Here is a 22,393-nt window from a genome sequence, read left to right on the forward strand (position 1 = left end):
ATTGGTAGCTTGGCTATTTTGGTTTGGCTTTGTTGTGAGTCTTTCTTTAAGACTCTATTATGTTCATTGCAGCATTTGGACTTTTCTTTTAAGGACAGTGGAAACCCAAAATATGTGATGGTTAACTCCTCTCCATGCCAACACTACAGACTGGAAGGTAAGAAAGTCAATCAATGAACACATTGTTTATCCTTAGTTAATACCATATAAAGGGTGTATTTTCAGTTGGCAAACTAAAGTCAAGGTTGAGACCACACAGAGAAAGTCATAGACAACTAATAAAGAATTGACACTGTATTCATTATTTAGGAATATTTTTGAGTTGGCACAGTTAGCCAACATGCAGGACTCTGTAGAAGAATTATAAAGAAAAGGCATAATTCTCACCCTTGAAGAGTACATGATATAGCTGAGTAATATAAGCAGGCATGTGCACCAAGTTGCATTATTGAGTTCAAAGGATATCACCTAAATAGCATACAGAAATCCCTGTAGACTTGGAAAAAAGTTTAATGAATTGAGTTAATCAAAGAAAACCATTAAGATGTATGAATCTTACAAATTAAAATATATTTTTTATAAAAAGAATGAGACTGCCCTGTGTTCTGAAAGGAATAAATATTATCAAAAATGAATTTGTATAATTAAGATTGGGGAGGCAAAAAGGAAAAGTAGAGATGGATCCTTCAACTGTTTGACTGAGACTAGGGTTGCTATGAAATGAAATAGAGAAAGAGTTCAATTTCTAGAGTTCAACAGTATCAAAAAGCAGTGATGTTAAGAGGTCTGTCTGCGTTCCAGGAAACTCATTATCTAGATATCCAGGAAAGGGTTAGAATCAGATGATCATGATGCTGATGGTGAAAAGCTCAAGATTCCTTCCCTGAGGAACTAGGTCTCGTGACCTAGAAAGACCTATCCTCTCATGGGGGCGAGGAAAAGGCCCTCAGAATCATACCTGGACACCAGCCACAGCGGTATGGTGGATTAGCCCCAAGCAGGATGCAATTAATGGAAACATACTTCCCTACCTAGGAAAAAAAAGGGATGGGCTTCAAAGCTTTAAAAGAAAGCAAGCACTGGGTTCAATTAAGTTGCACACAATCATATGGGTGTTAAAGGCAATGCAACCAAATAGGAATCATGAAAACAGTTGAGCACATAGAGGTTAACGACTGGACTAAGATTATCTAGAAATTGCTCTAACCAGGTAAAAGCATAGCTGGACACAGCAAGTTCTGTCACTTGACTCAGTCTATCTTCTGTTCTCACTTAACTGGTGACTAAATCATTCTTCAAGTGTTTTTCTCTAACCCCACTTCCCTTGCTACCCACAAATAGCATCTTGTACTCTTCTTTCTAAGCACTTATCACAGTTTACAGGTTGATAAACCTTTGCATGTTGGTGGATTATGTAAGTGGGAGTTGTGTTATGGAGGTAGTTGCTAGAGTTCAAATCTGGGTTCCAACACTTATGAGTTGTAAACGTATCTCATGCCTCATGATAGTTACAGAAAGATTGAGTTAGTACATGTGAAGGTGGCAGAACAATGCCTGGCATGTAATAACAATTCAATAAATGTGGCATCAATCCGAATGGATTCATGAGAGCAGGGACCTTGTCAATTTCATCTACCATCTCCTCTGCAAGACAAAGCACAGTATTTGGGATATAGGGGAAGCTTAATGAGTATATGTGGAATGAGTGAATAAATCATCACTCCATATTCATCACCCATCAGCCTTTGATACCTATGTAGGTGGTGATGGTGGTTTAGTTGCTAACTGGTGTCTGACCCTTGTGATCCCATGGATCGTAGCTTGCCAGGATTTCTCTGTCCATGGGATTCCCCAGGCAAGAATACTGGAGTGGGTTGCTATTTCCTTCTCCAGGGAATCTTCCCAACCCAGGGATCAAACCCAATGTCTTCTGCATTGCAGGCAGATTCTTTACCCCTGAGCCACCAGGGAAGCCCTGATACATATGTAGATACACATTCATTCTGTCTCCTTGCTCTCAAGGACTAGGACAAGACATCATTCTTTTTGGGTGCCCTATATATTGCTCATAACAATCAGACCTATACTTAACCCAGTATTTTCCTAATACTTAAGAAACCAAATTTAGAAAAATGTGGGTGGAGGAAAAATCCCCCAGAGCTCTCAACTATGCTATCAAAGTGATTTTACATTTTAAATATATAAGAATTCATAATTTTAGTATATATTTAAGAAAGGCAAAGAAATAGCCAATCCCTCTTACTTATCAACTGTGAGTCTTTCAGCCACAAAATGTAATTATTTAGCTGTGCACTAAATCATTCATAAAAGTATTTAGGGATGGGTCTCCACAGCATGCTTGTGACTTTCTAAAATTGATTTTAATAATGGTATACACAGAGGTTAAACCACAGAGTTAAAAATGAACATACCAGTCATTTCTAGGCCAGAGAAAGTAGCAGTATAAATAAATTGAAAGGTAAATAAATAAAATGTAGCTTCAAATGACTAGAAATATTAAAGTCAACAGACCACTAAACAGTATGAGGTTCCTCTTGAGGGTCAGGAATAGAAATCTCAGTTCCTCTATGCCTGCAGTTAAGGTCATGGGGGAGGCAATTTCACTTAGACAGTCAAACAAAACACAGGAAGAGACCAGAACTGTTGGTTGGACCAGACCTGTGAGTCATTGTTTCTATGGAAGGAGATCAAACAGTCAATCCTAAAGAAAATCAACCTTGAATATTCATTGGAAGGACTATTGCTGAAGCTGAAAGTCCAATACTTTGGCCACCTGATGTGAAGAGCTGACTCACTGGAAAAGACTGATGCTGTGAAAGAGTGAAGGCAAGAGGAGAAGCAGGCAGCGGAGGATGAGATGTCAGACAGCACCACCAACTCAATGGACATGAATCCGAGCAAATTCCCGGAGGTAGTGGAGGACAGAGGAGCTTGGCATGCTGTAGTCCATGGGGTTGCAAAGAGTCAGTCATGACTTATGGACTGAACAACGACAACAGTGTTTCCCAGGCTTAGGAGAGGGCCTTTCCCTTCACGGTAGCCAAGATACAGAGACAATCTAAACTTCCATCATGGATGAATGGATACAGATAACATGGATACAGATACAGATACAGAATGGATACAGATAACACACACACACACACACACACCCCATGGAAAATTATTCAGCTTGCAAGAGAAGGAAATCCTACCATTTGCAACAACATGGATAGATTGGGTTCACATCAAATTAAGTGAAATAAGCCAGCCACGGAAAGATAAATACTGCATAATATCACTTACACAGACATTCTAAAATAGCCAACATAGAAACAGAGTAGAATGGTGGTTTCCAGGGACTTGGGGGAGAGGGAAATGGAGAGATACTGGTCAAAAAAGTACAAAGTTTCAGTTATGTATGATAAATACTGTAGATCTAATGTATAGCAATATGACTATAGTTAATAATAATCCATTGTATGCATGAAATTTACTAAGAGGGTAGATCATAAGTGTTCTCACTATTAAAAAAAGAAGAAAGAAAAAGAAAATGCAGGTAAACAATAAGGATCTACTGTATAGCACAGGGAACTATATTCAGTATTTTGTAATAACATATAATGGAAAAGAATCTGAAAAGTAGATATATATGTATATATATATGTACATATATATATATGAATGAATGAATCACTTTGATATATACTCAAAAGTAGCACAATATTGTAAATCAACTATACTTCAATTTAAAAAAAGAAAAAGACAAAAAAGAAAATGGTAACTATGTGAGGTGATGGATATGTTAATTTAACTTGACTGTGGCAATTATTTTACAAAGTTATATTTCAAAACATCAAGTTATACACCTTAAATATATACAATTTTTATTTTTAATATTCTATTTATGTTGTCACTTATCCTTCAATAAAGCTGGGGAAATAAGTAAAATAAAATAAAGGGATTTTTAAAAATCCTTAACTCAAATCCCACTATTACAGTGCATTTTCTTTGACTAAGAAAACTTTGACTCCATGGAGGTTTGGAGCCATGTGCTGAAAGATTGTGCAAAGCCACAGGATAAACATGGCTTATTTTCCTGCAAATTAAGTGTGACTTGAAGATTTGAGGCAGAGGGAGGTGAATGTTTTAACCGTTCACTTAAACCATTTGTTTCTTTAAACAAATGGATCAATTGTGCTGCAGAATCCAAGATTTGCATGCATTTTAAAAACAAAACAGGAAACTACGAAGAATCATCATGCTTGGAGTAGATCATTTTAAGCTACCCAGGAGTTTGTGCTGAAGAGGGAAATGTCATGGGGGAGAATTATTCAGAAAGGAGAGGGCAGAAAGGTAAAGTCCACAATTTGGCTGAGACCCAGACCTGCTGAGGAAGAGGGGCTGGGAAACCCAGGTATAGGAGAACAGGAATTCTCAACACCCAAAGAGGAAGGCAGCAACTAAAGCTAACAAAACCCTAGCAAAGTAGATTATCAGTCCAAGGAAATACTGTGTCGGGATGGAAAGGAGAAAAACCTCAAGATTGGGGTGAAACAAAGCCAGAGCATCAGAACTGCATCTACTTGCTGACTCAGCAAATGAAAAGGGAAGCAAAGACACACACATGCACCCTCATATGGACCCAGAATGAATGCTGCTAATTGTGTGTGTAGAGGATGAAAACAGAGATCAACAAATATAAAGAGGAAAGTGCTTAAAGTGTCCAGATGAACCTACCTTGTCAGAAAACAATACACGTGTATAACCTCCAAACCATATATATCCCAGCATACTAACTTCACCAAGTACTATGACTCTTCTGTATATTCCTGTTTCTGTCATGTTAAATAAATTTTGTTCCTTAATATAAACTTGGGAAGCAGTTTTGTCTACTAGTTCAGTGCTATCAGAGGCAACAGACAATCCGATTGAGGAACACAAGTTGGCCACTCAGCTCACTATTTTCACATCTTCATGCAACAGTATAAGCATGCTTGCTTTCATCTGTATGTTACTCCTAACAAGCCTGATTATTCCACCAGGGCTGGCAAAGATGTCAGTATTAAGAAAAGATGGTAATCTTTTCTTAGACCATGATGCTTAGAATCAGTTATGAACATGTAGTTGCAGACACACAAGTACAACCCCATGATAGAATTACCATGTGATTGGCTGAAAGGAATTGAAAAAATGATAGATATTTGAACTTGAAAAAGCTGAACACTTGCCCTATGGTATTTTTCCTTAAAACTCAATTCACATTGTATTTGTAAGAACATAGGAAGAAAGCTGAACAAGCAATAAGACCAGGAGAATAGTTTTCATTCCTATAATTTCCATGATGGATAGGCTCTTTGTGAAGGAGTTAGTTTCTAAAAGCAAGTTAGGGGTCCTGCCACATTTAATTTCTTTTCATAATTAGTCAGCAGGGTTGTGGTAGGGACTCTCAGACTCCACAGTATCCATTCATCCCTCTTCCTTCTAATTGTAGAGTCCTCTAAAATTTATTTAAGGACCTACTGTATAGCACAGACAACTCTACTCAATACTGTATAATAATCGAGATGGGAAAAGAATCTAAAAAGTAATGGATATATGTATATGTATAACGGATTCACTTTGCCATACACCTGAAACAAACGCAGCATTGTAAATCAACTATGTTTGTGCTCAGTCATGTCCAATTCTTTGCGACCCCATGCACTATAGCCCACCTGGCTTCTCTGTCCATGAAGTTTTCTAGGGAAGAATACTGGAGCAGGTTGCCATTTCCTATCCCAAGGGATCTTCTGAACCCAGGGATCCAACCTAACTCTCTTGCATCTCTTGTATCAGCAGGCAGATTCTTTCCCACTAGGGCCACCTGGGAAGCCCAAATCAACTATACGCCAATAAAAATGTTAAATAAATGACCAAAAAAACACTTCCCTCCCCATGCTGTTCCTATCTAAATAAGAACACTAGGTCTCTGAATTATCATTTCCTAATTGTATGATATTGGGCAAGTCCCCAGGCATCTTTGAGACTAGGTTTCCTCATCTGTAACATGAAGGCAATAGTATCTAGCTCACTGATTGCTATGTGTATTAAGTGAGATAATCCATATAAGATGTGGTTTACTACAATACCTACCATACAAAAGGCACTCAGATAATAACAATGAAAACTTTCTTTGGTATAGTTGTTGTTCAGTCACTAGGTTGTGTCTGACTCTTTACAACCCCATGGACTGCAGCATACCAGGCTTCCCTGGCCTTCACCATCTCCCAGAGTTTGCTCCAACACAGGTTCATTGAGTCAGTGATACCATCCAACCATCTGATCTTCTATAGTAAAATGCCATTCATATAAAACAATAACACCCTCACATGAGTTTGATATCCGTTGGTTGTCAGGCAAACACTTTGTGCTATGTTCCTCATCATACTCATGGGTCACACTGGCCACTAAAGCACATTCTATCCCAAATATCATCAATGCCAAGACATTATTTTTGCAGACCCAGTGTCTGGGGTTGAGATGTACTCGTGGAATGTAGATTCTGCCCTTTGTCAAGTTAAATGCTTCACATGAGGTTGTATTCTCAATGTTGTTTCTTACTAGTGCCACATTCTATCCAGCTAAGCTGACCATACCAGGCTTGGCTAAGCAATAATTACAGCAGTGTGTATCATCCAGCACCTTCTAAGACTTAATGATTTCACAAAAACAAAATTAAGTTTGAAAAAAAAATGCCCTCTTAGCCTCCAGGGAACTGATTGGGACAATGAGTGGCATCAGTTAACCCAAGATTCAGAGTGGAACAGGGCCTTTCTCTTACACCTGAAACATGGAGATAAGCCTGAAACTTTAAAAAAAAAAAAAAAAGTGCTTAAAACTGAAGGGAAAAATGAGCCTCTTCTTTTGTGGATTAAAATAGAACCTTTCCTCCTCCACCTTCAATTCTAACTCTTCATCCCAGTTATATCAGGGCAGAAGATATGTAGCATTTCTTCTTTTAATCTATTGCTTCATCTTTATTTTTAAAACAATCAATTTTGCCCAGGCTAACATGTTTGTAGTGTTTCCTCTTGCATGTTTCTGATTAGAGTCACCACTCTAGTCTGACCCAGTTTTCTAAGCTGATTTTTCTCAGCCATGGAGCTGCAGGCTGAGTGACTTCACAGTTCATCTGCTTCCATTCCCGTATGCCATAGTCCCTGGTACCTTCTTGGCTGCATCTGCTGGGCACTTCTGGGCACTTTATAAAGTGGTCACTGCTGTTGCCTTTCTCTACCCCGGTCCCTGGAGAGTATATGGGCCCAGGTCACACCGCTTAAGTGGTGGCAGACCTAAAACCAGACTGCAGGGTCTTTGGTTCACCATGTAGACAAGAGCCCTTGAACCTCTGCAAATCAAATAAGAAATTTAAAAAGAACTTCAATCGAAGCATTCTACTGGGTGGCCTCATTTAGGCACAGTCTTATTCTAGGACTCCTGGCTATATCATAATAACCCCTGGTAAAGGCTGGGCTGTCTTTTATGATTATCATTTGTACACCACCCCCCCCTCTTTTTTTGTCCTTCCTCTTCCTTTGAGAATGTTTTTGACTTTGTCCAGTTGAATAGCTTGCTGCTTGGCTGGTTGTCCTGGCTAAGAGCCCAGCCTAGAGCTAGTGCCCACCGTGTAATCACTGCAGATTACAAGATTGAAAAGGGGGCTTTGTATATCATTATTTGCTTGCCTGGCCAGTTGTCAGGTTATTTGTCTGCCTCTACCTTGAAACAAAGGCAATGATAATGAGGGACAGAGTTTTACACATTTTAGTGTATTATCTCCACAGCAGGTTTTTACACAGGACTGTGATCCACGTTCAAGTTCTACCCATCCATCCAAACTCAGTCCATTTGCCCCTGCTGCCCTGAGACTTCCCTCACCCCCTCTCTCCTGTTTCCTTCTCTGAAGGGGCATAGCACTTCTCACTTCTCCCATGACAGTTACTTCCAACCATGTATTAAAACAGTTCACATCATTTTGTGTCTCCCCTACTCACTCACAAGTTCCCTGAGAAGAGCCCGCTGGCCTGTTCCATCCATGAAGCCTTCTCAGGGCCCTGCATGCCTCTGCCACGTGCCCGAAAACGCTGAGCCAAAGGGCACACAGCACAACCAGTGCATCTCTTCACCCCGAGCAGGAGCAGGTCTCCTGCTTCATCTTCTGGAACGAGGTCTTGCTATAACTAAAGCAGGCAAGTTAGAGCCCTTCCTAAGAATCACGTCTGTACTCTAGCAAGACAAGTTCACATGATTGTTTAAATACTTTTACACCCAGAAAAATAACAAACACGATAATGCTCAAATACAAAAGTGGTGGCAAAAGCTATAAACTCGAAAGTTTGTTAGATTTACAAATAATCACTATTAAATATGAAAGTGGGATCTACCTAGAAACATTTCCTTTGAAAAGTTCCTCCACTCTTACATCAGATGGGGTAGAAATAGTTTCTTCTAAATATGTAGGATAAATGAAAACATGTCCTCTTCTTTAAAAGTGATTTATAATTAAAATGCATGTTGGCATATCTTTCCACAATACTTCTCCTCATCTGGATTGGAGTAAAAATTTGACAAAATGAGTAAAGCCTGTTGAAATCACAATTTTTTTTTTCTAGGTAGTAAAATTGACGAGGGTGATTTCTTTAAACCTGCAAAAAAAGTTTTAAGTTAAAAAACTACTTTCTGGATTGATTACTTAAGCAGACAAACCTCCAAACATCCACATTCCCAACTAAAGAGAACAGCATGGAGGTCCTTTGTTACTATATTGAGAATGTGTCTATTTTTAAAAACACCAAATCTCCTGATAATGAAATAGTCATCATGTGGTCAAGATAACCACCCTGCAGACCTCAGTGCTATTATTTTTTTTTTTAAATTCCACATGTCTTTTGTCCTTCCTTCCTTATATCATTTCCCCATTTCAGACTGTAAAAGTCGCTGGAGGGCTGAGACCATATTGCCAATAGTTCACTCTAATTGGAAGCAGTAGGTGCTTAAGTACTCATTACCTGACGGGGAGCATCACAATAACAAGCTCAGTTTGTAGGTCAGTGCTAATAAGGCCAAGGTCCTGGGCCTGACATGGGTGAATGTTTGCTCTGCTTCGTGACAATAAGCCAAATGCCTCGGTCTGGTCAATGCCATTGCTCACCCAGTGTGTTATGGCGGGGTGGAGTGTGGACCATCAGAGGGGTGTGAATGAATGTTCTAGTTCAAGTTCCCAACACGAGCAACGCTGGGGAAGTACAATCAAACATGGTGAAACCCAGAAGGACCAGACTGTGGTCAAGGTCAGAAGCAGGCACGGTGGTTCTCACTTCCGTTTCTTTCTCTAACACACTTAAGTAGGAGCCACACTTTCATCAGGAACACAGACTCATGAGCACTGGCCATCAGACAGAGAGGGCACTCACTGGGCAGGTGAAGTGGGTGACTTCTATCATTTCGGGGGGCACATATTTTGAAAAATGGACCCTGGTTGATAATGAAACCCAGCACTAAGTTGAAATTCAATCAAGTGGGGCAGTGCATATCAATGCCTTCAGGATCTTTTTAAAATGCAGTTTCTGATTCAGTAGGTTGGGGAACCTGAGATTCCATGTTTCTAAATAAACTGGCAAGTGGTGCCAAGGCCGCTGGGCCCTTGAACCTCATTTCAAGTATTAAGTTGGTGCAAAAGTAATAGCGCTTTTGCACTACTGAACTTTGCCATTTGATATTGGAATACATTCTTAAATAAGCATGATTATGTTATACATCATTTTAATATGCATTTCTCATTTTTTTTGTCAATGACTTATTACTGGCTGTGTATTTTATATTTATTTTAGACTATGGAAATGATGTTAGACAAAAACCAAATGCAAGTGGTTTCCTTATTTAAGTTCAAAATGGTTCTTAAAGCAGCAGAAACAACTCATAACATCAACACATTTGGCCCAGGAACTGCTAACAGATGTACAGTGCAGTGGTGGTTCAAGAAGTTTTACAAAAGAAATGAGCCTTGAAGATGAGGAGCATAGTGGCCAGTCATCAGATGTTGACAATGACCAATTGAAAGCTATCATTGAAGCTGAACCTCTTAAAAGTACATGAGAAGTTGCTGAAAAATTCAACGTTGACCATGCTATGGTCATTTGCCATTTGAAGCAAATTGAAAAGGTTAAATCACACTCAATAAGTGGGTGCCTTATGGGCTGACCGAAGATCAAAAAAGCCATTTTGAAATTTCATCCTCTCTCATTCTACATAACAAAAACAAACCACTTCTCAGATTGTAATGTGGAACAAAAAGTAGATTTTATATGACAACTGGTGATGACCAGCTCAGTGGTTGGACTGAGGGTCCATTTGCATGGAACATAGTAGAATAGCTCTTTGGGTAATCCAGTGTGGAACCCTATCCATTTTTCCACTCTCTAGTTGAGGTCTCCTATGTGAAAGATGATAAGGCAGTTGAAATTAGGTTTACAGAATCATGTTCACAGAAGTGCCTCAAATGAAGGTGAGTCGTCCATGAGTTCAACGGAGAGTAAACAGATGGACAAATTTATCTTCATACACAGATTGATTTAGATATTTGCCAAAAGAGCTTTTCCATTTTCTAAGGAAGGCATAACCCTAATATTTTCCTTTGTAAAGGACTCATTTTACCAGTGAGTTTGACAAAAGTTTAAATACTAAATGCCAAAGCTAAATATATACATTAATACTTTCTGTATCTTCCCAGATAGATCAACTGACCCCCTTCCTGGGCTAAATACAATCAGCATGCAAATAAAAGTGAGATCCTTAGGTTAGTTATTGTAGAGTTGTAAGTTATTGTAGAGTCCTCATCAGAATCACGAATGTAACTGTGGAGACTTTACAGTGATCCCTCAGCAGCATGACAGAGAAAGCTGATACAGACCTTCTTCTGACTCTGAACACATGGAAAGTTGGAGCAAATATAACCAAAATAAATATTATAATGTAATTTTAACGTGAAGGAAAGATTGAAGATTCTCAGGAGTCATGAGCAAATAGGTAAGTCAAAGTCAGGATGTAAGTAGGAGCTGGGGCTCAAAATAACCCTAAAGGGGTATTACAAGAATATGGGCTCTGAAGGCCAGGACACCAGGCCTTGGATCTTGGCCCAGTGAGGAACCAGAACTGAACACCTGGCCCCTGGGGCCTCCCAGGCCTTGAACAGAGGACAGGAAAACCCCACCCCTGCCCAGAGAGTCTGAAGCAAAGCCTAAGCTCTACCCTAAACAGACTTCAATGATTAAGATGTTAAGGTAGTAATAAAAAGAAATTTGGAAGTGATATTTACCATTACCCATCTTAAATTCAAACTGTCCCAGGAAATAGAAAAAAGTTAACCAAATCTTTTGTGACCTTGCTACCCAAAGGATAACTCAACAAAGCTAACACATGCATTTGCCACATATGAGATTTTTTAAAGTAGAGAAAAGGTACATCCATTCTAGCTAATATAACCTGCTGACTCATATCTAGACACACATATAACAATTCCAAGCCTCTAATATTAATATCATCATTAGGGCCTGACATCAAAACTTGCTCTGTTCTTCCCACACATTGTCCAGTTTCTTATTTAAAAAATATTTTATCTTCTATGAAGCAGGAGACCCCCTCAAGCAAGGCTCAAGAAGAACTTTCAGCTTATGTTCTGGCATGGTATACCCTATGCTTTTACTTAGCCTTCATGAGCCTCCTTTAATAGATGCTGAGAAAAAAGATAACAAATTGCTCATAAACATGTTCTCCATTTTGTAGTAGATTACAAGTCAATATAAGTATAAAGAGAAATGAAAAATTCTAACCTTTCAACAAGTTTGCTACAAACTGAGTCAACCATGACCCAAAAGCACATGTTAGTACAATGTTACTCCATATCTTGATTTAGTGACACAGATCAAGTGGTTGGCAGAAGGGCACAAACCTAAGAATCCACAGGCTACATCCTGATACCAACTAGTGCTATGAGTCAGACCAAGTCACTTAAACTTTCCAGGTCTGGATTTTTTTTTTCTTCCTTAATGAAATGAAGAGGTCGAATGATTTGTCTCTTAACTTTCTCCCAATCTGAACATTTCATGATCCTATGACAGTGTAACTGGCCCCGAGGCCTTCCTATCATAAAAGCAACCTTTTCATTCCACTTCAGTCTCTGAAGATTTTGATGTCCTTTCTCTTCAGTCCAAATCACTCACTTGAAAAACCTGAACTGAAATGAAGATTTCATTCATTCAAAAGTAAGCTGAAAAGTAGCTGCCATCAGAAGCTCCTTAATGCCTCACTGTGAAACTGACTGAACTGTAAATGTCCTCCAAGGAAGAGGTGTTGACATTTATGGCCAACTTCAGCTCATAGATGAGGAAACCAGGATTCTGTAATTTACCAAATTTACCAAATTACCTGTAATTTACCAAATACAGGTCCTGTAATTTACCAAATGCCATACAGCATTTGGGTGGGCAAGGTAAGTTCTCATTTATGCTTTATAATTCTTGATCCATCCACAAATCCATTCAAGCAAGACTTACTGAACCTTTACTAGACACTGCTAGGCACTAGTACTAAGGAAACACAAAGTATTAAATACACAGAGTACTAAGACAAACTCATTGCCCTCAAAGAGATCAGAGTCTAGTGGAAGTGAAGAAAAAGGGGAGAATCACAAAACACTAAAACACTTGCCAAAGCAGAGGTATTTTGTGGGATCCTTTGAGAATCCAGAGAAAGGGCTGTTTTATTGTGCTTGAAGAGACATGGAAAATTTCATAGAGGAGGAGAAAACTGAGCTGAAAAATTAGAAGTCTGTAAGGCATGCAGGACATGGGGGGAAAGGCAGAGAGCACAGCACATGCAAAGACATTGAAAGCACACACATGTTTGTGTTTGAGAGACTAAGCAGTTGGATAAGCTTGAACCTAGGATACAGGTTAGGAATGTAAGGAGACATGAAAGAAGAAAAAGGCAAGAATAAGTATTGCAAAAAAAAAAAAAAAAAAACTTTGACTTTTGCCTAGGAAATGAGGAATGAGCCACTAAAAGACCATCAACAGATATGGGACATAGTTATCCTTGCTTTCAACACACAGCATGCTCCTATAAAAGAGGGGACAAGAAAAGCCAGCTAATGATTTAGAGAAAAAATTGATTACCACAGAAATGAGAGCACTGGGAGGCTAACACATGTCTATTGCTCTTTCCACTAGTTTGTGCTGGATTTCATTCCCTCCAGCCTAAAAGTGTCATTCGTCACATAAACCCCGTTCCCCTAGGGAAGCCTTTGGAGAGGCTCAAGATTCCTGGAGGGACCAGGGTTAGGATCAGAGCCAACTGCTGCTCATAGCTGGATCAGTGAGTAAAGGCTGAACTGGTCCCAAGAGAACCAGGGCCCAAGGAGTCCAGAGACCCACAAGACTCAGTCACAGGTGGCACTGAAGTAGGCATCCACACATCTGGGTTACATCTCATCAGGTGCTTTACTAGTGTAGTAGTTTGTAACTTTCACAAGGTTATTCCATTTCTCCAAGACTCCAGGTCATAGTAACACCTGCATTGGATCATGTATACATTAAACAAATGATGTACACGAGGCACTCGGCACTGATCTGTCACATGGAAAGCATTCTACAGTCCACAATTGTGATTATTATCACTTAGCATCCTGCAGTCAAGCGCCTTGCCTATTCCTAAAGAAGTCTGGAACCTGGCAAATGGTTCACAAAACACTGTCCTCAAGGTCTCATCCCTTTTCTTCCCTCTAGAGATCTCAGAGAGAAAATATTGCATTTAAAGGGCCTCTCTTGGTTCCAAGTAGCAATTCTTACATTCTTAGGAAGCATATTCATGCTAAGTTCCAAAAAGGATCAGATCTACTCTTGGAGTAGCTAATAACATTTTTAAAAATAATTTTATTCCTTCTACCACTGAGTAGACCCTCTTTCAAGAAGAACAAGGAATACTAGAACCAAAATATATGTTACAGGCTTATATTTCATATGAAAAAAATAGCATACTTACCTCTATCTTCCTATCTCACAGTAGTTCTGTTAGCTAAGAGTTGGGGTTAAGAATGTCCCTTTAGATGGGATCTTTAATGAATTTTCATCCACTCATTTCCTGCCTTCATGAATTAAAAAATGAAAATAAAGCTAAATCTTTTACATTGCTGGAAATTTTCATAAGTCTCAGCACTGTATAAAAAGTTGGCAATATTAAGAGACCAGCAATAAATATTTCTTGCATAATGAAGCCAGAGGAACAAGGAAGGGAGAAGAGGAGACCTTTGGGGAGACTTTTGCCTAAATAATTCTTCAAAACTCTGAAACTTTACTGATGACTTTTACAAACTATAGTCATAATGGAAGTGCTTCCTAGAACTGCAACCTGATAGAGCATTTGGAGAACTTCTGTCAAGCATTTTAGATCAAAGCTGTGGGTTTAAAGTTGAGGTTAATTTCCTCACTTTGTAATGTCAGTACAGTGAAGATCACAAAAGTTTTCGAAGAAAGGGACTGATTAATTTAATTTAACTCTGTATTTTCGGGGTAAGTGGTTGGCAAATGTTATGTTCCCCAAAATATAGTTGATTGAATTGAGCACTCAGGTAAGTCAAACACCCAAACCAGCTGAGCTTGTTTTGGTTAGTTTGACAATCTGCTTTTTCAATTTTGTTTCACCTTGATTAGTCAGACCTTAGACTGAAATGAACAAATGATCTGGTTGAACCTTCTGGTAGGAAGAAAAATACTGTAGAAAAGTGGTCATAATAAAGTGGAGATAGGCTACAAGGATGTATTATACAATATTGGGAATATAACCAATACTTTGTAACAACTGTAAATAGAGTGTAAGCTTGAAAATGTATATTAATTTTTTTTAATTTTAAATGAATGATACAGGTATGTGGAAAATGATACCATTTTTGTTAAAATATACTTATCTTGTCAAAAGATAAACACTGTGTACATAAGTACAAAAAATTATTTGGAAGGATTTATCCTAAGATAATAGCAGTGAGTTTCTCTGGTTAATAAAATTTGGAGTAATTTTTATTTTCTTTTTATGTGTCATCTCCCTCTTTCTTTCTCTCCCCTATTCTTGTGCGCGCTCTCTCTCTCACACCCTGTTAGCATCTCTTCAATATAAAAACAGCTATTAATTACTGAAATATACCATGTATTCCCAACTATGTATATAAACTAAACCATCAAAAACTTCTGCTTAGAGTTATTAGTATAACAAGTTAAAGCAATTGGCCACACAGTAATGATTGTCATCCCCAGTTTCTGGCTTACCATGTTCCTTACAATGCACTGTTTCCCATAGTTTAAGTTTAACCCTGTGAGGTAGACATTCTTATTATTCTACTTCTACAGATAAGAAAAACCAAGGATGCTACATAATTTGTCAAAATAGGTAGGTATGCTATTTTTTTTCATATGAAATAAAAGCCTGTAACATATATTTTAAAACTAATCAGTTGTAAAAGTCCAAAACTTTTGATGGTCCAAACCAATAATGGCAATGTGTGTGTACGATAGTTGCTCAGTCATGTGTGACTCCTTGTGACCCCATGGATGGTAGCCCACCTGGCTCCTCTATCCATGGAATTCTCCAGGCAGGAATACTGGAGTAGCCATTCCCTTCTCCAGATCTTCCCAACCCAGGGATCGAACTCAAGTCTCCCGCATTTCAGGCAGATTCTTTTCCATCTGAGCCACCAATAATGGCAGAAACTGCTCTTATTCACCACACTAAGGTGTTAACAAAAAGTCACAGATATGTGCAAAAGCATCTTCAGTAGTGTTAAGCTACTAAATTTTGATAATTTACTTCTGCTTTGTCCCATCTGAATTGATATAAAGGCAGCAGCTACATTCACCAACTTCACCCAGTTTGCTCTATTTTTCAGTTTTTTCTTAAGCTTTCCACTCTGTCTTCTGGTTGTTTCATGTTAAACTTCCTTAGCCTGTTAACTGGTGTGCCTTTCTCCTAGGGAAAGGAATACATGAAGAAGATAGTGTCATATGGCTATTCAATGGATTACAGCACAGCTGTAAAATATATTAAGGACAATCACGAAAGACTTCATGAACTGATATGGAGTGATTTCCAAGACACAGTGTTAAGTGAAAAAAGCAAAGTGCAAAAGAATATCTAGAATATGACACTCTAAGGAAAAAATATTTACAAGAAAATACATGTGCAAGTGCCCACTTGTGCAAAGGAAATATGAGAAGGATTAAACTGAAATCAGAGAGACTGGTTATGTAAAGGGGGTAGATGGGAAAGAGCTGGAAAGAAGAGGGAATGGGTGTGAAGTAGCAGGGACAAGATGGAGTGACACCCCTTTGAGTATGTCTTTTGGTTAAGTTCTAGCTCGTAGAAGCATAGTTATGTTTCATATGTTCACATAACCCCCAAGCAATCAGTAATTAAAACTATCTTTGAGGAATGAGGGTGGAAATACCAAAATGCAATACTAAACTAAATAAATGAATCTCACTCTATTACAAAGGAATCACACTGAAGGGATAGGGAATAATAAAACTAACTTAAATAATTGTGGAAAACAGTGTCTTGACTGGATAATGTAAAACTAAAGATAAAACTAAGTATATCAATGCTATAATTAAGTCAGTACATGTGTTTCTTATAGTAATATGGGTTACAATTGCGAAAGTACTTTATATGCATGCACATGACAGTGAAAGTGAAAGTTGCTCAGTTGTGTCTGACTCTTTGTGTCCCCATGGACTATACAGTCCATGGAATTCTTCAGGCCAGAATACTGGAGTGGGTAGCCATTCCCTTCTCAAGGGGATCTTCCCAACCCAGGAATCCAACTGGGGTCTCCTGCATTGCAGGCAGATTCTTTACCAACTGAGCTATCAGGGAAGCCCATGCACACACATAGAATTCAACAAATAAATAAATGTATAATAGAAATTATATTGTATTATGCAGGTTAGTATCCTTGTGTATATTTCCCACCTCTGCCCACTGAGAAGGCTTAGAGCAATGACTTCCCAGTAGCAAAAAAGCACACCTACCATTAAGGTCACAGTTTCTAAACCCTATTCCCCAGCAAAAGAAAACTTGGAGAAGTGGTTGATTCTAGGATGAGGGTAGGGAAAATATAAATGAGCCTGGAATAATAGTGTGAAGCAAAAAGATGCTAAAAAACTTTTGTAAAAGATAGGGCTTATCAAGAGAACACAAGCACCAATCTGAAGAAGCTCCTAGAAAACCAAAATTGAAACAAGTTGAGTGAAAAAATTAAATAATACTATTTAATCTATTTATCCAATACAATATTTAATTTAATACTATTTATCCAATACAATATTGGATTATGACCCATAGAATCAAATAAATATCCATGAGTCCATACTTGTGGATATAAATGACCAATTATCTAGATAGACGGGAGAGAAAGGGGGCTCTTCTTTGCTATAGAATTACAATTAATAAATGTCAAAGGATAGGCAAGAATGGAAAATCACCATTAAGTAAATACCATAGTAATGACTGGTACAGAACTGAGATCCTCTGATATGCTAAAAACAGTGGATGAAAGTTTGAAGAGAAACAAGATTTTCAGTCTCAAAGCATTTCCTCCAAGATCTTTGTTAACAACAAGGGAAAACATTGTAACTGTCAAATAAAGAAACCCAGCAGAAACTAAATTAACCAAGTGATCAAGGTCAACATTATACCAGTAATGAAACAATTTGACATCATGACTCACATGCTATGATGCATTCAGTAGGACACAACATTGTTTTTGTGGAATTCTTTCCAAAATTAGATACCTCAATCCAACATGGGAAAAGACCAGACACACCCAACTTGAGGGACACTTGGCAAAACAATTGCTCTATACGCTTCAAAAATGGCAAAGTCATAATGGTTAAAGAAGAACTGTTATAGACTTTAGGAGGCTATGGAGAAATAGCAAAATGTAATGTGGGATCCTGAAGGATCGATGTGGGATCCCAGAAAAAACAACAAAACATTAATCAAAAAATTGGTGATATTAGCATATGGTCTTTAGTTACTAGCATTATACCAGTGTTAATTGCTTGGCTGTACTAACTGCACTATGGTTAAGTAAGAGTTTAACACTGAGGGAGTCTAGGGCAGGGATATATGGAAACTCTCTGTACTAGTTTTGCTACTTTTTTATACATCTATAATCAGTTCAAAATCAAAAGTGAAAAGTATTGTGTTTACTCCAACAGAATTGAAAATGCTTTTGAAGAAGTAATTCTCTTTTGAGGGTGAAGACCAAATTTGGTGGGGTGGGGGTACTCTAATGTGAAAATAATATCAGGGAAACTACATGTGGTTAAAATTCCCACTTTTGGGCAGTTACAACTCAAGAATCCATATCAACCAATCCTGTTCCTTGTATCAACACCGTTATGGGTTTTTATTCTTCAACTAAAATCCATCTAAATTTTCCAGTTCCTCTTCCCACAGACAGGATCTCAAGAAGCTTTTTGTCATCTCTTAGCTGTTAACAACTCCAACTGCAAAAAGCCTCTAGTACATTTGATTTTCAGCCTAAAAGAACCCTGCGGCTTAGATGGACAACTCAAACAGTTTATTTCACTTTTGTCTGCTGAGGTGCTGTATTTATTTGCTTTCTTACATCATGAAGAAGCCAGGTTATTTTTTTTCCTTTTTTTCTACTCCTCTACTCCATTCTCCCCTATTTAACAGTGTCTGTCAGCAGAAGAGCTACCAAGAGGCAGCTCAGCAAGTTAATCAGTGAGGGCCCCAGCGCCCAGGAACTGTTTGTTACAACAGCAAAGGGAATGAAGCATATATAATGAAGCCTCCAAGCAACAGACTAATTAATACGTCTCTCTTCTTTGAAGAAAATGACCCAATATTGAACTCCAGTGAATTAGACAACATTTTAATTTACTATCTGCTGAAAGGATGGCTACTTTATAAAATGCATCCCTATTTATTCATTCTCTGATACCACTAGTAGTCATTCAAATAGGACCCTCTGGCCAAGATCTTAAGAGAAACATTACTAGGACAAGTAGCTATTTAATATGTGCCACATACTCAGGCCTCTTGTTTCTGTCAAAGGAGACGCCATATTGACAGGCTCCTGTGCGTAGTGAACACACAGGCACTGTGAGGAACTTTTACATGTCGCTTCCTACTTCCCGGCCTCCACTTCTCCTCATGTTGCCTTTGGTAGAATGTTCGCAAAGATTTGCCTTCCAGACAACAATTTAGAAAATAGGCAGACAATAAATACCCTCAGAAATAATAGGAGAGGGACTTCCCTGGCAGTCCAGAGGTTAAGACATCACTTTCCATTTCAGGGGGTGTGGACGCAATCCCTGGTCAGGGAGCTAGGATCCCACAAGCCTCCTGGCCAAAAAACCAAAACATAAACAATATTGTAACAAATTCAATGAAGACCTTAAAGTGGTCCAGATTCTTTTTTTTAAATCTTTTAAAAAATTAAGTTCATAAAAAAGAAAAAGAAATAATGGATGAAATCTCCCCTGATAGTCAAACGGAAAACTGCTGAGGAATTAACCTAGAGCCAGCATGGCAAACTCCCAAGCCTCACTTTGTTGTCAGTCACAGGAATGTGAAAATCCTAAGACTTCTGAGGCTTTCCTCATCTGGGTACTAAGACCATAGAGGCAGATGGCCTTCAGTAAATTTTCTGGCTCAAAACCATTCTGCCAATAGTCAAGTGTTCTTTGTGTTTTATTCGCCAGATCTAGCAAATAAAAAATACAGGCTATCTACAACCCATGCAATACTTGGGACGTACCCTAAAAATCATTCATCACTTAGTTGGAATTCAAATTTAACTGAATGTCCTATATTTTGTCTAGCAATTCCCCTCCGCCTTCTGAGAAATGATACATAATACTACAATTTAACTTCCAGGCCTGAATTCTCATACAAATCCACCAGTTTCTCACTGTGGGTCTTGAGCTATTTATTTAATGTGTATACTTCCCCATCTGTAAAATGAAATAATAAAAATAAAAACTTCCTTCTAGGGTTGTTGTGAAGAGTAACTCTAAAAATCTCTTGAGTGCTTAGCATAGTACTATGCAGCCACAAAATGCTTACTCTTATTATTGTAGTTACCTTATTATTATTGTTCACACTGAAAAAAATATTGTTGAAAGAGCAAACAGGTCAGTAAGCAAAGTCTAGATTTTATCAGAAAGGTAGAAAATGTCTTTGCTAAGCAAGGTGGAAGGAGAAGTCTGCGAATAAATTGAGAATCCTTAAATTACATTGTAGGATTTTCCTGTAATCCCTTAATAATAATTACTGTCAGACTTCAGAATAAGGAATGCTTACCGAACTTCCTTGTGATGTTTTATACATTTCATTTTTCACTTCAGTTAGGAATAAAAGGCAGAAGAATTGGAGTGAAACAACTGAGATAAGCCAAAAGAAAAATGAGGAAAAGGTATATATGTAAATTAAGAACATACTTATTACTAACCCTTCAATAAATGAATTGACATTGACCTCTAATAAAATATTTCTGTGTAGAGACTGGTTGACAATCCCTTTCCAAGATTACCTATGCCTGGATAACAGCCAATATTTAAGCCTTTCTCTTGAAGGGTCCTATCTGCCTCTTCCACCTTCATTTCCTCAAGAAGTCTCCTAAGAACCCATCAACAGCAATACAAAGGCTGGAAAATAACATTTTCCTCTTGGCTGGATGCAAAAACCAGAAGAGCAAAAAAGGTTCTCAATGAAAACTGTTTGAATCACTATCAACTCATTCTTTCTGCTGACTAGAGAGGTAAAAAAACACAAATAAGAGTAGCTCTCAGTCTCCAGTCACATCAACAGTATCCAAAGAACATTCCCTTTTCCCCAAGAGCCAGGATCAACACAAATGATTCATTTTCTTTATAACTAGTAGTCATAGTAGTAGTAGTAGTAGTCACTCAGTTGTATCCAGCTCTTTGCGACCCCACGGAATATGGCCTGCTAGGCTCCTCTGTCCATGGGATTCTCCAGGCAAGAATACTAGACTGGATTGCCATTCCCTTCTCCAAACTAGTAGTCATAGGTATCCATAGTTGAGGGTGTTCCACAGACTCACATAAGTCCTTTTTTCATATCTAGCCTCAAGAGATTAATTATTCCTGTCAGCTCAAGTCTGTCTTCCTGTTAAGAAATTCCAGTGGGGTTTTTTCCCTATTCAATCAGACAAACTCCAGATTCAAACACTTTAAGGAAATTTATTTCCCGCTTTACATTGCTGCCACGCCTAAAGAATATGTAGATCCCTGTAACGTTTTCCTCTTCTCCCTGTAACTTCATCAATAAGAGACTAGTCTGACAGCTTTCTCAGTTTCGTAAGTACACACTGATATTTGCTGTGGAGGATTTTCCCAATGACTATAAGAGCTCTGTTCTAGTCAACCCATTCCCATCCCATTTTTAATAGCAGCTTTAAAAATGAACTAGATTTGGTCAGGCTGAGAGCTGAGTACATTAAAAGACAGCCTCTGCACATGTATGTGTGACCTCTCAGCACAGAGGCCCACACTCACTCAATTTGGGGATATCAGTTACCTAAAAATGAATGGCCCTTTAAAGAAATGAGAACAAAGATGTCCACATGAAAATATTTTATAAAACCTAAGTTCATCACCATAAAATTAGGGCTTTATTAGTATTATTTTGAGAAGAAATGGGAAGAAGTTATAAAAAACCTCTGAGGTTTGAAAGTTTCCAAAGACGAAACATGATGAAGGAAAAATTATATTGTGGTATTACAAAGACCCTACTCTACTACCTCAAAAATCTCAGATATGCAGAGGATACCACTCTTATGGCAGAAAGAAAGATGAGAGGAAGAGCTGGCTTAAAACTCAACATTCAAAAAATGAAGATCATGGCATCTGGTCCCATCAATTCAGTTCAGTTCAGTCGCTCAATCGTGTCCAACTCTTTGCAACCCCATTAACTGCAGCACGCCAGGCCTCCCTGTCCATCACCAACTCCCGGAGTTAACCCAAACTCATGTCCATTGAGTCGGTGCTGCCATCCAACCATCTCATCCTCTGTCATCCCCTTCTCCTCCTGCCCTCAATCTTTCCCAGCATCAGGGTCTTTTCAAATGACTCAGCTCTTTGCATCAGGTGGCCAAAGTATTGGAGTTTCAGCTTCAGCATCAGTCCTTCCAATGAACACCCAGGACTGATCTCCTTTAGGATGGACTGGTTGGATCTCCTTGCAGTCCAAGGGACTCTCAAGAGTCTTCTCCAACACCACAGTTCAAAAGCATCAATTCTTCAGTGCTCAG

The 22,393-nt window shown here is 38.5% G+C and overlaps 1 protein-coding gene and 1 pseudogene across 4 annotated transcripts in view; one reads left to right on the forward strand and one right to left on the reverse strand.

The window, feature by feature from the left end:
• The window catches only part of GRM8 (glutamate metabotropic receptor 8), an 834,842-nt gene that overhangs the window by 502,286 nt on the left and 310,163 nt on the right, over positions 1-22,393 (reverse strand). The window lies entirely within an intron of this gene.
• LOC122674647 overlaps positions 9,132-22,393 on the forward strand; it is a 36,312-nt pseudogene continuing 23,050 nt past the window's right edge.

Source organism: Cervus elaphus, chromosome 18, assembly GCF_910594005.1.
Source record: "Cervus elaphus chromosome 18, mCerEla1.1, whole genome shotgun sequence".
Taxonomy (NCBI): Eukaryota; Metazoa; Chordata; class Mammalia; order Artiodactyla; family Cervidae; genus Cervus; species Cervus elaphus.